The 20,101-nt window shown below is 42.5% G+C and overlaps 1 long non-coding RNA gene across 2 annotated transcripts in view; it reads right to left on the reverse strand.

Moving 5' to 3' along the window:
• Positions 1 to 246: 246 nt before the first annotated feature.
• The window catches only part of LOC102500810 (uncharacterized), a 44,281-nt gene continuing 24,426 nt past the window's right edge, over positions 247 to 20,101 (reverse strand). For both annotated transcript variants that reach the window (XR_334403.1, XR_334402.1), the window contains 2 exons: positions 702 to 877; positions 247 to 332 (listed from right to left, as the gene is read on the reverse strand). This is a non-coding gene — a long non-coding RNA (uncharacterized LOC102500810). The remainder of the gene's footprint in view (positions 333 to 701; positions 878 to 20,101) is intronic.

The following is a 20,101-nucleotide window of genomic DNA, read 5'->3' on the forward strand; positions in this document are numbered from 1 at the left end:
TCCCTTTTCACACCAAGAATGGTGGCAATAGTCTTCACCCCTGAGGGTTGAGGACAGCACGGTCAACAGGACCCCTCTTCTCCCTGAATTCTAAGCTAGTTGAGACAAAGGAGCCAGGCAGATGGAGATTGAAATGTTGTCTTTGTTAGAGACAGAAGTATTGGAGAATCCAGACGAGGTGCGAGACATCAGTGAGCCTCTGTATCCTACACCCCAGAGTTAGTTGCTGAGCAGAAGTTTAGCTGGTGGGCAGAGGTACGCGGACTCGGAAGAGGGATGCCGTGGTGCTGTAGCATATGTTCGTAAGACACTCTAATCATAAAGGATCGTTCCTAAAACAGAAACCACACCATGACCACTTTATTCAGTGCGGGCGCCATGCTTGATTATTACTAAGGCTATCACTACAACAGACTGGGAAAGTCGTTTACAGGGCTCTCTCAATTTACATGTCTCCACTGTGTGCCACATTTCCCCACCCCGATCCTCCAGAAAAGTGAACGAGAAGAGATTTTATTGTATTTCCATCTTTTATACTGTACTTGTGGGCGCCATATGCAAGACACACGTGAAAGGCATAGCTACAGCACGCCCCACTGGGCTTTGCAAGCCATTTACATTAGGTTTTCCTGTTACAGTGGCGGCAGGCATGTAAAATGTTTATTACGGTTATATTGCCGTTGCTTTCACTCTACACATACCTGCTGCTGAGCATCTGGTCTGTGTTGACTAGAATGGGAGCATGCCGATGTTTTCTCTGGAACTCCAGTTTTTTTTTTTTTTACTTTCATACTCCCTGGCTGCCTCTGTCCTTCTCTGGCCATCTCTGTCCTTCCCTGGCTAGTCCCAGTGTCAGGCAGAGTAACCTTGGTAAGAGCTGAACAAAAACAGTCATGGCAAGCTCTGCTTTTTCTTTAAACAACCAAATAATGAAATTAGGCTTTCCAATATCTAGGTACTCACCTCTCAAGTTTTCCCCAGGTTTACTAAGAAGATTGTAATTGGGTGCCAGCAGGTGGCATAGTGGTGCTGGACTCCCTCCCACATGACTGATGGCAGTCTGAGTCCCAGACACAGTGGCTTGAAATTAATGCTGGGGGGCATGTGCGTGTGTGCCCAAAATCCCAGGAGAAGAAGGGATTGCAGCATGGCCATCCCCCCGGGGGATGATTTCTCACTTTCCCTCTCATTGTCTCTCTCAGGTGAGTATATGCACCTTTTGGCAAAAACTTTAAAAGAGGAAGAAGATGGCAATTGTACTCCACATCAGCCCATCTCCTTCCACCCCAAGCCACTATATCATTGTCAGTCCCGTCGCAGTGATCGTAACTGCAAGTCATTTCTCTGATGACCAGTCCCTCACTTAGGTAAGTGTTGCCCCCAGAAACCATAAGCAGAGGTCTCTAAATATTAGACTAACTAACAAAATAAAAGTTAAATACAGTAATGGGTGATCATACGTTTAGGACATTAGAAAGCTGTCGAGACTTAGACTGAGCTGGGTGGGAAGACTGGCCGTCACCAGCTCTGTCCACAGCAGCTGCCTTCTTGGTACTGTCCTGGAAAATGCAGACGAGATGTGCGGTGATGCAGAGGTTGGGCCCTGGAGTCATCGGACATGTGTGTGCACGTCAACTCTGCCATTTATCGGACCTGTGACTTTGGGCAACTTACAACACTGGGCTATGCCTCTCATTATTCATCTGCAAAAGAGGGATCTCCTACATAACACGATTGTGAAGATCAGTTATGATGTTTGTAAAGCACTCAGCAGAGTGCCCAGCCCAGAGAAGGTGTTCTCTAAGAGTTTCTGACATTAAGTGAGAAAGCTTTACAAAGCCACTGGTAAACTACTGTGCTCATACACTGAAGGGCCCAAGGGGTGGCTCTGGCGAGGGTAAGAGTGCGTTCTGTGGCAAAGTATGTAATGAACTTGGCTTTGAAGAAGGCCTAGAGTTGGACAGTGTGTGTGTGTGTGTGTGTGTGTGTGTGTGTGTGTGTGTGTGTAGGGTGCAGGAGAGGGGTGTGAGGAGGTGTTTAAAATTTTGAAAGTTTAGGAACCAGCAGATGGCGTAATGGTTATGTTTCTGGACTCCCATGTTGTCAACCATTGTTCAAGTCCCAAACTGGGCAGCTTAAACTCATGCCAGGCATGTGTGCATGCACGCCCAAGATTCTGAGAGGAGACTGGAGGAGAAGGGATTGTGGCATGGCCACCCTCCATGGAGGGTGATTTTTCGCTTTTTCTCTCTCTCTCTCTCTCAGTCTTTCTGGCGCGTACACACACCCTACAGCAAAATCTCCTCTTAAAAAGAAAAAAAATAGGTAAAGAGGCAGATATGTACATGGAATAATTGATGATAAATAAGTATAGCAACTTTTTGTGATGGAAGGAGAAGAGAAACAGGTAACAGGAAATGGGATAGTAGGAAAAATTGTGAAAGCCCTTCCAGATGGATGATTTTGGACAATCACCAGACAATGATGTACAAGTGAATGTTTCTGAGTAGTGAGAAGACATAATGAAAGAAAGATTATTCTGACAGTGATGGCAAAAAGGTACTTATCTCAGAGGGTTTTTAAAAAAAAAAATTATTCATTTTATGAGATGGAGAGAGAAAAACAGACAGCTTGATGAGGTTTCATCATGCCATGACATCCTCCTCAGCCTTCCAGCCACCCAGGATCACGGGTACATGCATGCTCAGTGTGTCTCTGGTCAACCCAGGATCTGAACAATGGTCTGCCATGTGGCACTAGCACTGAAGTGCCACGCCACACTGCCTGTGCACCGTAGCTGGGCCTCTTTGTTCTATATTGTCTGTGAACAAGATTAGCCAAACTTCACTGGGGTGAAGTTTGGGACCTTAACAATAATTTGTAAAAACTCACCTTTCCCAGTTTTTGTCCACAGCTTTATAAATCAGTCAACACTAAGACAGCTAACATACGTCTAGCTCTTTACAGTTAGTGTACTATTGAGCCGCCCATAAATAGTTGTCATCAAAAAATAAAATGCCAAGATGCTCTCTTGCCCTGGAAGTTGTCTAATAGAGCCACAACAATAAAGATAATTTAGAGTGGACAACTTCCGAATAGTGGGTCATATCCTTTTGGAATAATGTTTTACTCTAGAAGTTTCCCTGGGCCTAATGATGGCATAGTGGTTTAGGCAGCTAGATCCCACATGGCTGACTGTGAAGTTTGAGAGCTGGACCTGGCTGCTAGAAAAACATGCCAGGCACCTATGCATGCATGCCCAAAATCCAGAGAGGAGAATAATAGCTATCATTACCTATTGAGTTTTATTACTTTCCTTGTAAGGTCTTGAATCTAAAGGCTTGGTTATTGTCAAGAAGGAGCTAAGTTGGATGGTGAAAGATTTTAGTCTGCAGGTACTATTCTTTCTAGGACTCAGGAGTAGCAGGCAAGTGAGCTTTCAGAAGGTGGTCAAAGGCAATGCCTTGAATAGTTCTTCTTGTTTACTTCTTCTCTCAGTCCTCGCAGTAGCCTTGTGTGGTCAGTGATGTTGATCTCAATATGCTCATCTAATATGGAGAACACTGAGTCAGAGAGATGGATGACTTCACCAAGACCATACACCTAGTATATGGCAGCGTTGGGATTCACATCAGGTTGTCAGATCCCAGCTCTGGATTCTTCCCACTATCACAACAGAGCTGCTTCTAAAAGGTACATCAACCTGTTATTTAAAATAGGTGACTTGGACTTTAAATCAAAGCACTGTCGTGGCAGAGATGTTAAATTCCACTGACCTTCGGTTTTCCCATATGTAAAAAAATATGGGTGGTAGATTGATATAAAGAGTAGATGAAAGAAAGAACACAGTTCATTATGACGTTAGTCATATATACTAGGTCCTGAGTTTTCTGAAGATAATTTATTTATGCAAAAGGATTTGTTAAGGACCTGCTATGTACCAGATACTGTTCAAGATGCTGGAGACACAAAGGTAATTTTGTCTTACTCATCTTGGAATTTTTAATGCTGAACACAATGACAGGCAATTGCAGGAACCTAATAAATTTGGTATGAATGGAATGGATAAACATTGCCGGGTAAATGAACAAATTAAACATAGATAAGACAAAAGAATTTTTAACCTTGTACATAAAATGTGTATAAAAATGTGTTCATTCAACAAACATATTGAGTCCTACTATGTGCCCCATGCTGGATGCTGTGGAAGACACAAGAATAAACAGCATACATTTTCTGCTCCCCCAAACCAGAACAAAGTATTAAGAACATGGGACTTGGAGTCAGAATGTCTAAATCTTCCATCTTCATTCTACTACGTACTAGCTCAGTAACTTTGAAAATGTTTCTGTGCCTCAGTTTTCCCATCTATAAAGTGAGGATAATAATACTGACCTTTCATGATTGGACCAGTTGGGACTTAGAGCCAGTGTAATGAGTAGGAACTGAAAGTCTTCCAGATTCACAGTAGAAAAATTTATAAACAGACCTTTTTTTCAAAATGCACCAATTTAATGTTTTTCACAGGTGTTACTGTAAATGCCTTGTACCTGTTCATGGATTATTTTATTCTAAGCTATTCAGTCAAATGTGTATCATCCAAATTAAAATGAAGACTTTTATGTTGGCAGCAAAAAAAAAAAAAAAAAAGCATTTGTAAAAGTACTTTGCACATTGCTATTTTATTCTTTCATTATTATGTAAATATCCCCCAAACATTTACTACTAGTGATAGCAGTCTGAATGAATTGGGGTGCCTAGAAAATTGCTTGAATTCCCTGCTTTCCCCTGGCACTGGAGACTTGGCTGGAGGTTAGTAGTGCCAGGGGGAACGCAATTGTTGCCATCTATTGCTTTCTTCTTCCTTGGAATCCACTCAAGGCAATCATAGAAGCAGTTGCCTGAAAGGTTTGATAAGTAAAAGGAGGTGAGCTAGCTAATCAAACACAAAGGACCAGCAGCAAGCTTAAGTCCTCGTGTCTAGTGGTAACTAATCAACTGTAAGTTGGTTGTTTGCTTTAAAGGACTACAGTATTTCCATGCTTTTTGCCTTTGTGATTTGTGGTTAAGTAAAGCAAACGAGTGCTTATCAGTCATCTTCTGTATACTGGACTGAAGAAGACTCATTTGAGTAAGCTCAATCCAGGCCTTCAAGTATCACACATGCACTAGGTGTCCCCAGAGAAATAGCACTCAGAAGATATGTACGTAGGCAAGAGGAGATTAACTATGGGATTGGGCTCACTCAGTTACGGATAGTGAGAAATTTCACGATTTGCTATCTGCAAGCTGGAGAACCGGAAAAGCTAGTGGTGTGATTCAGTCCAAGTTCCAAAAGCAGAGAACCCAAGCGCCGAAGGTAGAAGACCCATACTGAGTCTGAAGTCCTGAAAACCGGGAGCTCTGATGAAGTCTGAGGGCCGGAAAAGATGCCCCTGCTCAAAACGATCAAGAGACAAATCACCCTTCTTCTGCATTAGGCTCCTAATGGGCCGGATAATGCCCACCCACCCTAGTTGTGGAGGGCAATGTCCTGAGCCCACCAATTCAAATGCCAATCTCTTCCAGAAACACCCTCACAGATATACCCAGAAACAAGGCTTTACTAGATATCTGGGTATCCTTTAGCCCAGTTAACTAAACACACAAAATGAACTGTCACATGTGACATGCGTATGAATAATGATAATACAGTCTGAACACTTCAGAAGTATGAGCAAATCTTCATAGAAAAAAGAGCTGAGACCGACAAGCTTTGCTGTGAAAAGCAGAGGTTTTTCAGAGGAGGTGATACCCGAAAGGACCCGACAGCACATGCAAAGACAAAGAGAAAGAGGGAGAGAGACCAAGAATTCACAGCATATTTCGAGAGCGGAGGTTATTTTAGTATGGTTGAAGTATAGGTTGCATGAGAAGAAATGGCTCAAGATGAAGATGGCAAGGTAAGTTAGGCCCAAATTACAGCAGGCTTTGAAAATCGTGCTCAGGACTTGGGGCTCTAGCCTAGAGATCATACATCACCAAAACATCACATAGTTCCTGGAATATGGTATTCATTGGATGAAAAAACTATGACTAATTTTAATAACTAAAGCAAGCATGGCAAGGGGGAAAGGGGTAGATGACGGTGCGAGATAAAGACACTAAGCGATGACATGGAATTTATGACTGGACACCTGGGTTTGCACCCTTGCCTGGGCGTTCACCATCTGGGAAAATTTGGCAAGGAGAGCAACAGCCCAAGTTCAGTTTCCACCCTGGGAAAAGCGAGTGATAATATTTGCCGAACTATAGCACTGGAATAAAAAGGCCAAACCAGATTTCCATGCAAGCTCTTTAAAGGTGGCAAAAATCATGCACATTTAGGACAAACCTGAGGTCATTCAAAGGAAGTTAAGGGTCTCTGGGGCCAAGGGGTGTGGAGTGGAGAATTAGACATGGAGTAGAGACACAGAACCTGACAGCCCAGGATGACTGATTCCAGTTTTTGAGAGCAGCGAGAGCCTTGCTAGCACTGGCAAATGATTGCCATTTCCCTTGTCAGGCAGTGACAGGAGTTAGTTGACCTGAAAATTCACTAATAGTTCCATTAGAGAGGCCTTGGAAGTAGCCATCTTTTTACTCATCCTGGTCAATTAACAATGAATTAATGCCAGACATATTTTCAATTGAGCTGAATGCTGATCTCTCCTCCATTTTACTAAAAATAGCCCTTTATCAAGGGACGGCAAACCAGGAAATACCCTGCTTTTCTTCCCAAGGCTGCTCTGGAGCATTTCGGAACCAGTGTCAGCTCTAGGCATTGATGTGCTAACACATCGCACGCTGAATTTGAGACAGGGGACCCAGGGTCAGGGGCCAGCTTCCCCACATGCCATCTTTGTGTTCTTGGACAAAAACCGGAAGCTTTCTGCAGCTCAGTGTTTTCGCGTGTAAATTGAAAAGGCAGAGACAAATGCTAATCCTTTTCAGTGATAGCATTATGAGGCCATTCTAAAGTGTTTTCAGGTCTGTTGGTGGAAAGCAGGGTGGATGTGAGGTGAGGGAAGGGCTGGATTTCTTCTTTGCAGTCTGAACCAGGAGTCAAGACACCTGGATCAGGTCCTTACCCTTATTGAGCTTTACTGGTTCCCAACTATGGAAGGAGGGTGAGGGCCTGTGGGGGTGGATTTTTGCTCCCCCGGAGACTTTTTCTTTTTTTTTTTGGAGAGATTTTTCCCTATAGGGCACGTGCGCTCGCCAGACAGACAGAGAGAGACATAGAGACAGAAAGCGAGAAATCACCCCCCAGGGGGGATGGTCACGCCGCAATCCCTTCACCTCCATTCTCCTCTCGGGATCTTGGGCACGCACGCACACATGCCCGGCGTCAGTTTTAAGCTACCGGGTCCGGGACGCGAACCGTGGTCAACTACGTGGGAGTCCAGCGACATAGCCATTACGCTAACTGCTGGTTCCCACTCCCCCGGAGACTTTTGTCAATGCTTGGAGATATTTTCATTTGTTATCACTGGGAGTGCTACTGGCATCTAGTGGGTAGAAGCCATGGATGGTTGCCAGACCTCCTACAACACACAGGACAGCCTCCCACAGTAAAGAATCAGGCCTGAATGTCAACAGTGCTGAGGTGAAAAACAGCTCTAGGGTACTGGATGGTTTGGGCCACAGCAAAACTTTTTGTTGTTGTTCTCAGTGCCCTCGTTCAAAAAACAGGGATGATAATAAAACCTGTTTTGTTAAATCCTCTATTTCACAGGGTTGACAACCAAATCAGGAACAGATCAAAAGTGCCTTGAAATTTGAAGTGTTTTTAAATGGGGGATATTATCTTTATTATTAACTTACTTTTGCTGCTCCATAAGTCACTTTATTGGGGTCTATTCTCTTGATTCTCTCTTGAATATGGGGTCTAATTTGTTTCTCCAGTTTGTGACAATGACTTCACTATTTAGGAATTATGAATCATAGCCCTCATACTCAAGTGTGCAAGAAATGTCCTCTGTGTTATTATTATTGTTTATCTTTATTTATTTATTTGACAGAGAGTAAGAGAAAGTCACCCCCAGAGGGAATCTTCATGCCATGATCCACTCCCAGCCTCAGTCAGTCCAGATCACGGGCATACATGTGTATCCAGTATGCAGAGATACCCTAGGACATGAACCTGGGACCTTCCCATGTTTTCCAGCAATGCAGAGGATTGTGTTACCATTGTGTCACCACAGCTGGCCCAAGTTTCAATTACCGAAGTGTCTATCTATGACAAGGCCATATCTGGCAGGGATCAGACGGTGCAAGGCTTTTCTTCATGCCTCCTTGAGGTTACCTTCTTGTCCCAAGGCCCTGGAACTGGGAGGGCACTCTCATCCTGTTCTCAGGGGTCACCTGTCTGTATTAGCATTCCCTGAAATGTCATTGCTTGTTGAGTCAGCCATCCCTCCAAGTCACCGTGACATCCTCCTTGTTAGGATCACTGTGTTGGGAGCACAAAGAGACCTTTCTGCAGCTCAGCTGTAGTGCTGCCCAACCAGCTAGCTTCCATCTGTCCCTCTGGACTCCCTTTCAGCCATGTCTGCTCTACTCTTCCATGCCATCTGAGGTCTTAACCTCTTTAAAGACATTACTGGAAAATAAGGCACAGGTTATCTCTGCTCTTGAGTTCCTCCAAAACCTATGTAGGATTTCTGTCCAACTCCCTCCAGAGTTTCTGCTGGGGCAGAGGCCCCTTCCTTAGAGCTCATAGTCTGGTGGAAAGCTCTTGCTTCTCCCTGCAATCTCTTTCCTCTCTAGTCGATCCAGTTTATCTTCCTTAGCTGTATTCTAAATCTCTTTATCACATCCTGTCCCTCCCAGGGTTTGCTACTCCAGAGATTATAGTTTTAAAAATTTGAAAAACGTTTTTCCTCTAAAGAAAATATTCAACTAGTTAATAAGTACATGAAAGGATGCTCAACATAGCTGTCACTGAGGAAATGCAATTCAAAACTACAATGAGATAACATTTCACACACATTAGGGTGGCTATGAGCACAATAAAAACAAAACAAATTAAAAAAAAACACAGAAATAAAAGGACTGGCAATAATGTGGATAATTTGGAATATCTATGCTTTGCTGGTGGAAATGTAAAATGGTGCCACTGCTGTGGAAAACGATATGATAATGCCTTTAAAAATTAACAGAATTATCATATGATCTAGCAATTTCACTTTGGGATCTATACCCCTAAGAAGTGAAAACAGGGACTTAAACAGATATTTGTATACCCATGCGTCCTAGCAGAACTAGTCACAGGATTATTCACAAGGCAGAAGCAATCCAAATGTCCACTGATGACAGACATATCGATAAACAAAATGTGGCCCATACACACAACGGATTCATTCAGCTTTATAAGGAAGGAAATTCTGACACATGCTATAACAAGGAGGAACCCTGAAAACATTATGCTAAATGAAATAAGTTAGTCACAAAAAGACAAATATTGTATGATTTCACTTATATAAGGTACCTAGAATGGTCAAATATATAAAGACAGAAAGTAAAATGGTGGTTGGGGAGGCGGTGGGGAATCGGGAATTAATCTTCAGGGTTCCAGTTGGGGAAGGTGAAAAAGTTCTAGAGATGAATGGTGGGTGATTGCACAGCAATGTAATTATGCTTAATGCCATCAAGCTGTACAGTTGAAAGTGGATAAAATGGTCAATTCTATGTTATGCATATTTTACCACAACTTTTAAAAAACATATTCCTTGGGGCTGGCAGGTGATGTGGTGGCTAAGGGTACTGGACTCCCATATGGCCGATCACAGTTTGAGTCCCAGACCTGGTGGCTTGCTTTCTCTTTCTCTTTTGCTCTATCCCTCTCTGGTCAAATGAAAATAAATGTATAAATAAGTAAATAAAATTAAGTAAAATAATTCCTTTTTTTTTTTTTGGAGAGGTTTTTGCTATAGGGCGCTTATGCTCGCCGGAAAGACAGAGAGAGTCAGAGAGACAGAAAGCAAGAAATCACTCCCCAGGGGGGATGGCCATGCCACAATCCCTTCTCCTCCATTCTCCTCTTGGGATCTTGGGCACGCACGCACACATGCCTGGCATGAGTTTAAGCCACCGCGTCCAGGACTCAAATTGCAGTTGACTACGTGGGAGTTCAGTGACATAACCATTACAACTGCGGGGCCCAAAAAAATAATTTTTAAAAAAAAAAAAGTTGTTTTTTTTTTTCTTCTGCAGCCAGCCTTACATAACAATCTATATGAGTGAGGGAAGGGTATCACAGGAAATAAAATTACTAAAAGCAAAAACAGAAAATATAGAAAAAAATCAATAAATATATGAAAATACTATTCTGTGGATAATTTGGAATATCTATGCTTTGCTGGTGGAAATGTAAAATGGTGCCACTGCTGTGGAAAACGATATGATAATGCCTTTAAAAATTAACAGAATTATCATATGATCTAGCAATTTCACTTTGGGATCTATACCCCTAAGAAGTGAAAACAGGGACTTAAACAGATATTTGTATACCCGTGCGTCCTAGCAGAACTAGTCACAGGATTATTCACAAGGCAGAAGCAATCCAAATGTCCACTGATGACAGACACATCGATAAACAAAATGTGGCCCATACACACAACGGATTCATTCAGCTTTATAAGGAAGGAAATTCTGACACATGCTATAACAAGGAGGAACCCTGAAAACATTATGCTAAATGAAATAAGTTAGTCACAAAAAGACAAATATTGTATGATTTCACTTATATAAGGTACCTAGAATGGTCAAATATATAAAGACAGAAAGTAAAATGGTGGTTGGGGAGGCGGTGGGGAATCGGGAATTAATCTTCAGGGTTCCAGTTGGGGAAGGTGAAAAAGTTCTAGAGATGAATGGTGGGTGATTGCACAGCAATGTAATTATGCTTAATGCCATCAAGCTGTACAGTTGAAAGTGGATAAAATGGTCAATTCTATGTTATGCATATTTTACCACAACTTTTAAAAAACATATTCCTTGGGGCTGGCAGGTGATGTGGTGGCTAAGGGTACTGGACTCCCATATGGCCGATCACAGTTTGAGTCCCAGACCTGGTGGCTTGCTTTCTCTTTCTCTTTTGCTCTATCCCTCTCTGGTCAAATGAAAATAAATGTATAAATAAGTAAATAAAGCCACAATCCCTTCTCCTCCATTCTCCTCTTGGGATCTTGGGCACGCACGCACACATGCCTGGCATGAGTTTAAGCCACCGCGTCCAGGACTCAAATTGCAGTTGACTACGTGGGAGTTCAGTGACATAACCATTACACTAACTGCTGGTCCCAATAAAATAATTCTTAAAAAAAAAAAAGTTGTTTTTTTTTTTCTTCTGCAGCCAGCCTTACATAACAATCTATATGAGTGAGGGAAGGGTATCACAGGAAATAAAATTACTAAAAGCAAAAACAGAAAATATAGAAAAAAATCAATAAATATATGAAAATACTATTCTGGCCCAGTCTACCAAATAGCTTTGATTTGTCATTTTCTCCTCAGGATAGCAGAATCACCACCAGAATGTAGAATCCGACTGTCAAAGGGTGAAGAGAAACCATCCGAGCAGAGTCAAACAGGATCAATTCATTTGGATTTCTAGCCAGATCTCTCTCTTCCTGCCTCAGCTGTCCCCCTCTCTCTTTTAAGATTTTCCTAATTAAGAGCAACCAATGGTGGTCACCATGTTTCTAGTTTTTTAGTGGAGTAATATGCATGGGTACCAGATGGTTTAATAAATGGTACTGGGATGACTGGTTTTCACAAATGAGTTTAATCCATTGTACATAATGTACTGAAATAAATTCCAGACCAGATCAAAGATTTACCAAAGGGTACACACTCTCACTAGAGAGAGATGGAGAGAGACAGAAAGTGGTAAGGCAACCCCACATAGGAAATGGTCACACCACAATCCACTCTCCTCCATCTTTCCTTCCCTTCAGGATCCTGGGCATGAGCAAGCACACGCCTGGCATGTTTCTCAAGCCTCCAGAACTCAAACCATGCAGTTGGCCATATGGAATCCAGCCACCTCAACCACCATGTCACGGGTTGACCCCCAAGTTGTTTTCAATGATTCACAAAAGTTGTGGCAGAATTATGATAATTTGTTTTCATATAATCTTGCAATGGGAAGGACTCTCTAAGATAGACACAAAATTCAGAAGAAAAGAAAAGAAAACCAACTAATTTAGACTCATAAAACTTTCAGTTCTTTCATTTTTTTGTAGAAAATAAACCTTAAAGCGAAAAGTGGAAATAAAATGGGAAAATATTTTTGTCTCACATATCACAGTCAAAGAGCTCATTTCCTTAGTATATAAAATGCTTCAGTAATACTGTAAGAAAAAGATTCAACAGTAAAATGGGCAAATGATACCCACGGCCAGCTTAGAGAAGAGAGAAAATAAATGGTTCTAAAATAGATGGAAAGGGGGCCTGGCAGATGACGTAATGGTTACATTGCTGGACTCTCACATACTTGAACATGGTTCACGTTCTGGACCCAGCTGGGCATGTGTGTGTATGTGTGTGTGTGTGTGTGTGTGTGTGTGCCCAAAATCCCAAGAGGAGAATGGAGAAGGGACTGCAGTGTGGCCATCCCCCAAGGCAGGTTATTTCCTGCTTTCTGTTTCTCTCTCTGGCGAGCGTGTGAGCCCTATAGCAAAAATCTCTGTCAAAAAAAAAAAATATATATATATGAAAATGTTTCTAACTTCATTATAATAAAATAAATACAACTGAAAACTATATGTGAGATTGGTGAGAGGCAAAGATTTGGATAAAGTACCAGCTGTTCAGAATGTGGGAAAACAATTACTTTCAAAGTTTGTTAGAGGGAATGTGAATTAGTACAACTTTTATTGACAAAATTTTTAAAAAATAATTATTTATTTTATTTTATTTATTCATTCATTTTTTTTTTTATTTGACCAGAGAGAGACAGAGGGTGGGAGTGAGAGAGAGAGGAAGTGAGAAAACAAGCCACCAGATTCAGGACTCGAACCCTGGTCAGAGAGGTGGGAGTGTCTAGCGCCTTAACCACCACACCACCTGCTGGTCCCCTACTGACAAAATTTTGATGCATTAGTCTTTGACCCTACAATTGCTTCTGAAAATTTACCCCACAGATATCATTGCAAAAAGAGAAATAAAATATATGCAAACAGCCTGTCTTCCACTGATAGGGGCCTGGTTAAATTTTGACACACTCATGAAATGGAAAATTCTATGTAACCATAAGAGAAATGAGGCAGCTCTATATATACTAATATGGAAATATTTCCAAGATACATTATGAAGTTTAAAAAAAAGGATTCAGTATAGTATGTTACTGTTGTGTAGACAACAACAACAAAGACCTTAAGATGCATAGAGTTGAGCTAGCACACACTGTAGCTCAGAGAACATATAAAATCCTGGTTGCCTCTAGGACTCAGGGACAGAAGAAAGAATTAGTATTCATTGACTGCTTCTATGCCTTTTGAATTTTGCACCTGTATTACCTATTGCACAGTAACAGCAACACCGACTCTGGGCTCTACCCCAGGACCCCTATCAGGCTTTGTATCTGCCTGCAGCCTTCGTGGCTTCTGCTTGGAAGCTGAGTTGTCCACTCACATTTCCAGCTATTTCTTTGTATCTAGCTTTGGTACATCCCTTTCTCTCCTGTAAGCTCAGCTTCATGTTTTCATTTTTCACAGGCATATAACATCCAGAATCCTGTGTGTTTTCTATTTTCATTTAATGAGCCTTCTTCTGTGCTATCCTTTCCAAAAAGATCTCATGAACTGAAGGGCAACATAAACTAGGACTGCATTGATTCCTAAACTGCATTAAACAGCCTGCAAGTATGGAAGAAATTCAGCATCAAGACACCAAGAGAGACTGACCAGGGTGTTTGCAGACCCTCCTAATGAGTTGACGTGGATAACTCCTTCAGTAGACACATTGCCAGGCCTTACTTCAGACACATGGAATCCAAATCCCCAAGGTGAGAGTTTGGGGAAGCTATTATGTAATAAAGTTTTGAACACTATGCACTAGCATAATGTTAGGAAAGCTGGACTGGAAGACTTCTTGAAGGGTTGAGGAGAGAGGTTCTATCCTCTACATCTGAGACTTTTACTTGCCTGTACTAAAACAGACTCTGAAGCAAACTGGGCAGGAGCCAAGAGCAGACTCTGTGCTGGTTTCCCTAGTTGCCCACCTGGGGACACAGGGGACCTTGCCCTGGGAGATTATACCTTCATGTGCCTTTCTCCTCTGAAAATCACCCAGGAGGCCTGTGTTATATGTATGCCGATCTACTGGCTCCAAAGCTGAGTACAAGGACTACCTAGCTCATTTTTTTTAAAACCTCTTTGAGCTGTGTTCTCACGCACCGTGACGTCAGCAGAACCCCAAGACTGAATTATAGCTTTGCATTCAATCAGGAATCATGTATTATTCTCGGCGTTATCCATCACTGCTTCCCACTGCTCAGAAGACAGAGTGACAGCAACACACACAATGGGCAAGCACCTGAGGTGCTTTAAACCTATCAATAATAAGCATTGTTCTCAGAAAGATTTTGCTCTGTGGAAAAAGCAGAATGGAACGGCCTTTACAATGACCGACAGAGGCTTTGAAATTGTTTCCCATTAAATGTGCAAATTCTGAAGTCAGAGAATTCAGCCGCCACCTCGTTGATGTCCTAGGGATTTGGTTTGGACTGCATCGAAAAAAATATATCTGTTCATATTAAATACAAAATGATTATTGAATGTCCTGCTTCTCACATTTAACTGCATAACAAACACTAAAATTCAATCTCGGTAAAATTAATGAGCTAGTGGTGAGCCTCGTGTATGTGTTTAATCAGAAAATTACATTCAGAGTACTTGAAAGCATATTAATTGAAGTTTATCAAGAAGGCAGTAGGTATTTAGACACAAACACAAATGCGAAATATATCAATCCTCGTGTCTGTAATTATCTATCATGGTTGCCTTGCAATTCCAGTGCCTTTAAATAAAAATGAAACGTAATGCACATAGGGGCCATTTTAGACATTAGACATGTTTGATACAGATATTTTACTTTATTTTTCCTTTTAAACTTGATTGAGTTATACAGCGAAAAGGAGAACATGCACCTGCTGTTGTGCTGATGAGTGGAAGCACTCGCAACTGGCATAGTGTGCTTGCTCTGGTATCATTAGCTACAAATTTCTGATGTAAATCATTCTTTAACCCAGCTTGATTCTTGGCATAAATAATTAGAGAAAACAAGCTCTTGACACAATGACCTCCATAAATGTTATCATAATAACAGGACATAACTTACAAATCAAATAGAGGAATGATGTACTTTGCCTTTAAACTTGTTTTCCCCAATTTAGCCCCTAAGGAAATGTGATAGACTTGGCTGATACCGTGACATCTTGTACCACAGGATCCAGGGGGCCTGTTAACTCACCGACTGGGCAATTGATGGTGTGATTTTCTCCAGTATGGGGATTGGGATTCTTTTTTATGGACTTAGCTGTGTCTCTACCATCTCTTCCTAGTGGTCTGGCTCTTTGGCCTTCTTACATGTTTAAGAATCCCATCCCACATCTACCCAACCTGAAGCCTGAAATAAGTCACTGAGAAACTTAGCAATCTCCAAACAGCTGAGTGTTTTCTCTTTGCAGACGTTTCAACACCCAGCAGTTCAAGGACATTTCCATGCATTTACTGGGCTTTTGGAAAAGTGCAGACAAGGCCACAGTCCACTCAGCATCCCTGAGATCAGCACCCTCCCTGTGGTCAGTCCTTCCTACGATCCTCCAGAGAGAACAACTGAGGGCTATTTCAGAGGGTTATTCCCAGCTCTCCTACAGACCTGGGGCAACTTCCAAGTACTTACTCTTCCTTGGGAACTCTGCTGAGCTCTTTGACACTGCTATCGTTTCAATGTGTCTCCTAAAATTTTATGTTGATGGCCAGCCAGTGGTGTGGTGGTGAAGGTAATTGTTAAAAAATAAAATGAATCAAAAAATTTATGTGTTGAAATTTGGTTGTTATGTGACAGTATTAAAAGGGTGAAAACTTAATCCAACTTTTCTGTTTTTTTTTTTTTTTTGCCATAAGGAATGTGCACATGCTGGAGAGATGGAGATAGTGAGAGAGAAAGTAAGAAAACATTCCCTCCCCTCCGGGGGATGGTCACACTGCAAGCCACTGGGTCCAGGACGTGAACCATAGTTGGCCATGTGAGAGTCTAGTACTTAACCACCACACCAGCTCTGGTCCCCCAAACATGATTTAAAGAGACGAGGACTTGGGGGCTAATTAGGATTAGGTCAGGTCACCTGGGTAGGGCCCGTGATTGAATGCTAGTGGCTTTATAAGAAGAGGGAGGGAAAATAAGGGGGAGAGGAACACGTGCTCATGCCCGTTCACCATATAATACCCTGTGCCACCGTGGTACTCTGCAGAGGGTCCCCACCAGCAAGAGGGCCCTTACTAGATGTGACCCAGGACCTTAAATTTCCAGAATTGTGAGCTGAATAAACTTTGTTATTTATCAGTTACACAATTTGTGGTATTCTATTATTAGCAACAGAAAAAAACATGGACTAAAAAATAATCCATTGTTTTATTTCACCTTTGTAACCAATCTCTGAGATGGAAATTATCTCCTTATTTGACAAATGAAGAAACAGAGAGGAACCAGCAGTTAGCGTAATGGCTATGTCACTGGACTCCCATGTAGCCTACTGTGGTTTGAGTCCTGGACCCAGTGGCTTAAACTCACGCCGGGCACATGTATGTGTGCCCAAGAGCTCAAGAGAAGAATGGAGGAGAAGGAATTACGGCGTGGCCATCCCCCCGGGGGGGTGATTTCTCGCTATCTGTCTCTCTGTCTCTCTCTCTGTCTTTCCGGTGAGCGCACACGCCCTATAGCAAAAACCTCTCCAAAAAATAGATAAATAAATAAAAAGAAATGGGCATGTGCTACAATTTGCTCAAGATTCAAATATAGAAAACAACTACAACAACAAAGAGAGGTTAGAAATGACCAACTTAGGATTCGAACCCAGGACCTCATACTATCTTCTTTGTAAATACCATATTTATGCTAAAGCATAGAATTGGCAATCTAAGCCTTTGTAGCCTCATTTTTCTAGTCCCATTCTTGATGGAGAATCTGAATGTTTTATTTACTTATATCAGAAATGTAAGTAGTGGGATCTCATGCTTTCCTTTAGCATCCAAGTCTTCATCCCTTCTGTATATGAGGGGACTTCAGAAAGTTCATGGAAAATAAATATTATGAAAGAACTCTGCATGGACTTCAAAACATTTTTTTTGGACCAGAACAAATAAGTCCATTTCTCCGTGAACTTTTTGAAGTCTCCTACTACATGTGATCTCATATATTTTGCTTAGTACATTTTATTTGCCCATGTTCCCCACCAGAAACACAAGTCTTTGCCCAGCAATACCATATAGTGGTTGCAAGCACACATGCTCAAGGAATACTGATTGAGTTCAGAAACAAACTCCTCCATTTATTAACCTATCTTGGGAAAGCTGTTGAAGTTCGTTAAATCCCAGGCTCTTCCTCAGTAAAATAAGGATGATGAAGATGGTGGTACGTAAGTGTGGATTAGATGACAATGCATAGACAGTGCCAGGAACTTGGTAAGGGACTGAAAGCATTAGCCACTCTGTCTTATAAGCATCGGGCGTTAATTCAAGGCTACATTGAGAAGGCTTTACTAACACTAGGACCCCTTTTTCTCTTCTCTTTCCAGTTAACTGGAAGATAATCAAGATTCTTAGATTCAGAGGCAGAACAAGGTCATCTCCTAGAATTAGGCCAAATAATGGAGTCACAATGAACTGGAAGTGGACAGATCATTTTAGCTCCACTGTCAGCCCTACTACTGATGACTCTGGGCAGGCCACTCTCCCCATTTGACCTTCAGCGTCCCCTTCTCTCCAACAGGAGGAGATCAACTGGCCCTCTCTCCTTCCTGCCAGTGTTAACATTCCGTGAAGTACCCAGGCAATCATAAGAAAATCCTCACCTCTAAGAGTTTGTAATTTCCATGAGAAAATCCTCACCTCTAAGAGTTTGTAATTTCCAGGCCCCACATGAACACCGCACAGGCCAGGAAGCCAAGAACCCAGGCCATTGCTGAACTTTGCACTTGAATGCCCAGAGCAGCTGCTAATACCCCCAGCCAAGCCCCACACCTCCTTAATCTGAAACCCTCATTAGTTCCAACTGCAGGCTATCTATTACCTTACGCCCATAATGGGAGTTAATTTCTGTTGGGATCAGATGGTCTTCCCCCTGGAAATTTTTATTCATATTTCTTTCCTGTTTTGTGATTCTCAATCGGAGTTTTCTAATAACAGATCATTTCTTTTTGTCTAACTTTAATCTGGTCCTGCTTGACAAGCCCCATCCTTTTCATTGAAGGGTAAGACCACTTAAAGGAAGGCCAATAAGCCCTTGTGCTGCTCGGCCAGCTGGGGTGATTTGTCACCCGGTGCAGTGGTGGTCACACCAATGGATTTATCTCAAGGTAAATGGAGATGCTGAGACCCGGGACCCGGAGCTTTGATTAAGGCGCCCTTTTTGTAGTGTTGATAGATGTTGCTTGTGTTTATCTATTTGAAATGCCACTAAATCTGTGAATACAATGGAAAAAGAGAGTACTTTGCCGCCGAAAACATATTAGTGATTTATGTTTCAGTAAGAAGCACAATAAAGAGACAGAGGCTATTAAGAGCAGCTATTTTCATGAGAAATAGTTCTGCTTTAAAACATTATTAACCCCACCTTGATAAAGACTTACATGCATGCATAATCATGTTTACTTACCCCTTTACTTTGGTGCAATATGCATTTTAAGCACACATTCTCCAAATATTAATAAGTTAGTCGGCAGAATATTTACAGCAAAAGACACCTGGGCCAGGATGGTTCTGCATGTAAATTTCCTTTTCTCAGGATAGGAACACATAATAAACTTATCTAAGGACGCTTTGGAGTTTATATGGGACTTCGGATGGCTCAAAGCACTCTCAAATCCTTCTTACCATCATTTGCAGCGTCTCCCCAACCCCCCTCCCGTTGTAGTAGAATAACCAGTAGGGTGACACGTAAAGATTATAATGCATGGATATAACTTATAACATGAATCAATGTCATCAAGACGCACCCATTTAAATGAATAGGGTCAGATGAGAGTGCTGTATCACCCTGACTTGTGTGACAGTTACAAATGCATCACCTTGTATGCATAATAGGAGTGTACAAACCAGAAGAGATTTGTAAACTTGGTTCATTTCAAGCAGAACTGACCCACAGGAATGGAAACGAGAGAAAAGGCAACCGGCTTGGAGCTGTCTGGAAATAAGTGATTCTTGTTTGGCGGTTTTACAAAACCCTAAAAAGGAGTTCGTGTCCTCCAGCCTCATAAGGAGCAGAGAACAGGCCACATCAAGCGCAGCACGCTGCCGTTGACCACGTTCACTTCTAAAAGGGTGCAGCGGTGCTTGCACGGGGTGGTGGTGGGGCACGGGCCGCGTGGAGGTGAGAGTGTACGGTGTGCGAGTCTTACTAAGTCTGGGGGGAGGAGAGGAACCCCCCAGACCCCAGCCAGGCGAATTGGGCCTGTCAGAGTTAACCGCGCTCACGGAGTGCGATGGAGTGTTTGGCAGGGTCTGTGCCTTGTGCTCTGATTTACTGCTGCGTGCGGAGAAGGCATCTTCAGCCAGGCGAACACGGTGGGGGTTGGGGCTGGCCGGGCTGTGCGCGCCGGGGAACCGAGCCGGCCGCGGGCGCTCTGAGTCTGGGCTTGGCACCGCCGCGCGCGGGTTGCGAGCGCAGCGCGTCGCGGAGGCCACACCTGCACCTCATTTGCTTCGGAGCAGCGCCATGCCCCGCCTGCTGACGGGGCGCCTTCCCTTTCATCCTCCGGATGATGACAAGTTATTAATTGCCACCATTAGCTGCAGCAGCCTGCCTGAGATCTCTGCTGCTCTCTGGAGGTGAGAAACTGCGCATCTGAATGCCG

This window comes from Tupaia chinensis, unplaced genomic scaffold, assembly GCF_000334495.1.
Source record: "Tupaia chinensis unplaced genomic scaffold, TupChi_1.0 Scaffold000215_1, whole genome shotgun sequence".
NCBI classification, from domain to species: domain Eukaryota; kingdom Metazoa; phylum Chordata; class Mammalia; order Scandentia; family Tupaiidae; genus Tupaia; species Tupaia belangeri.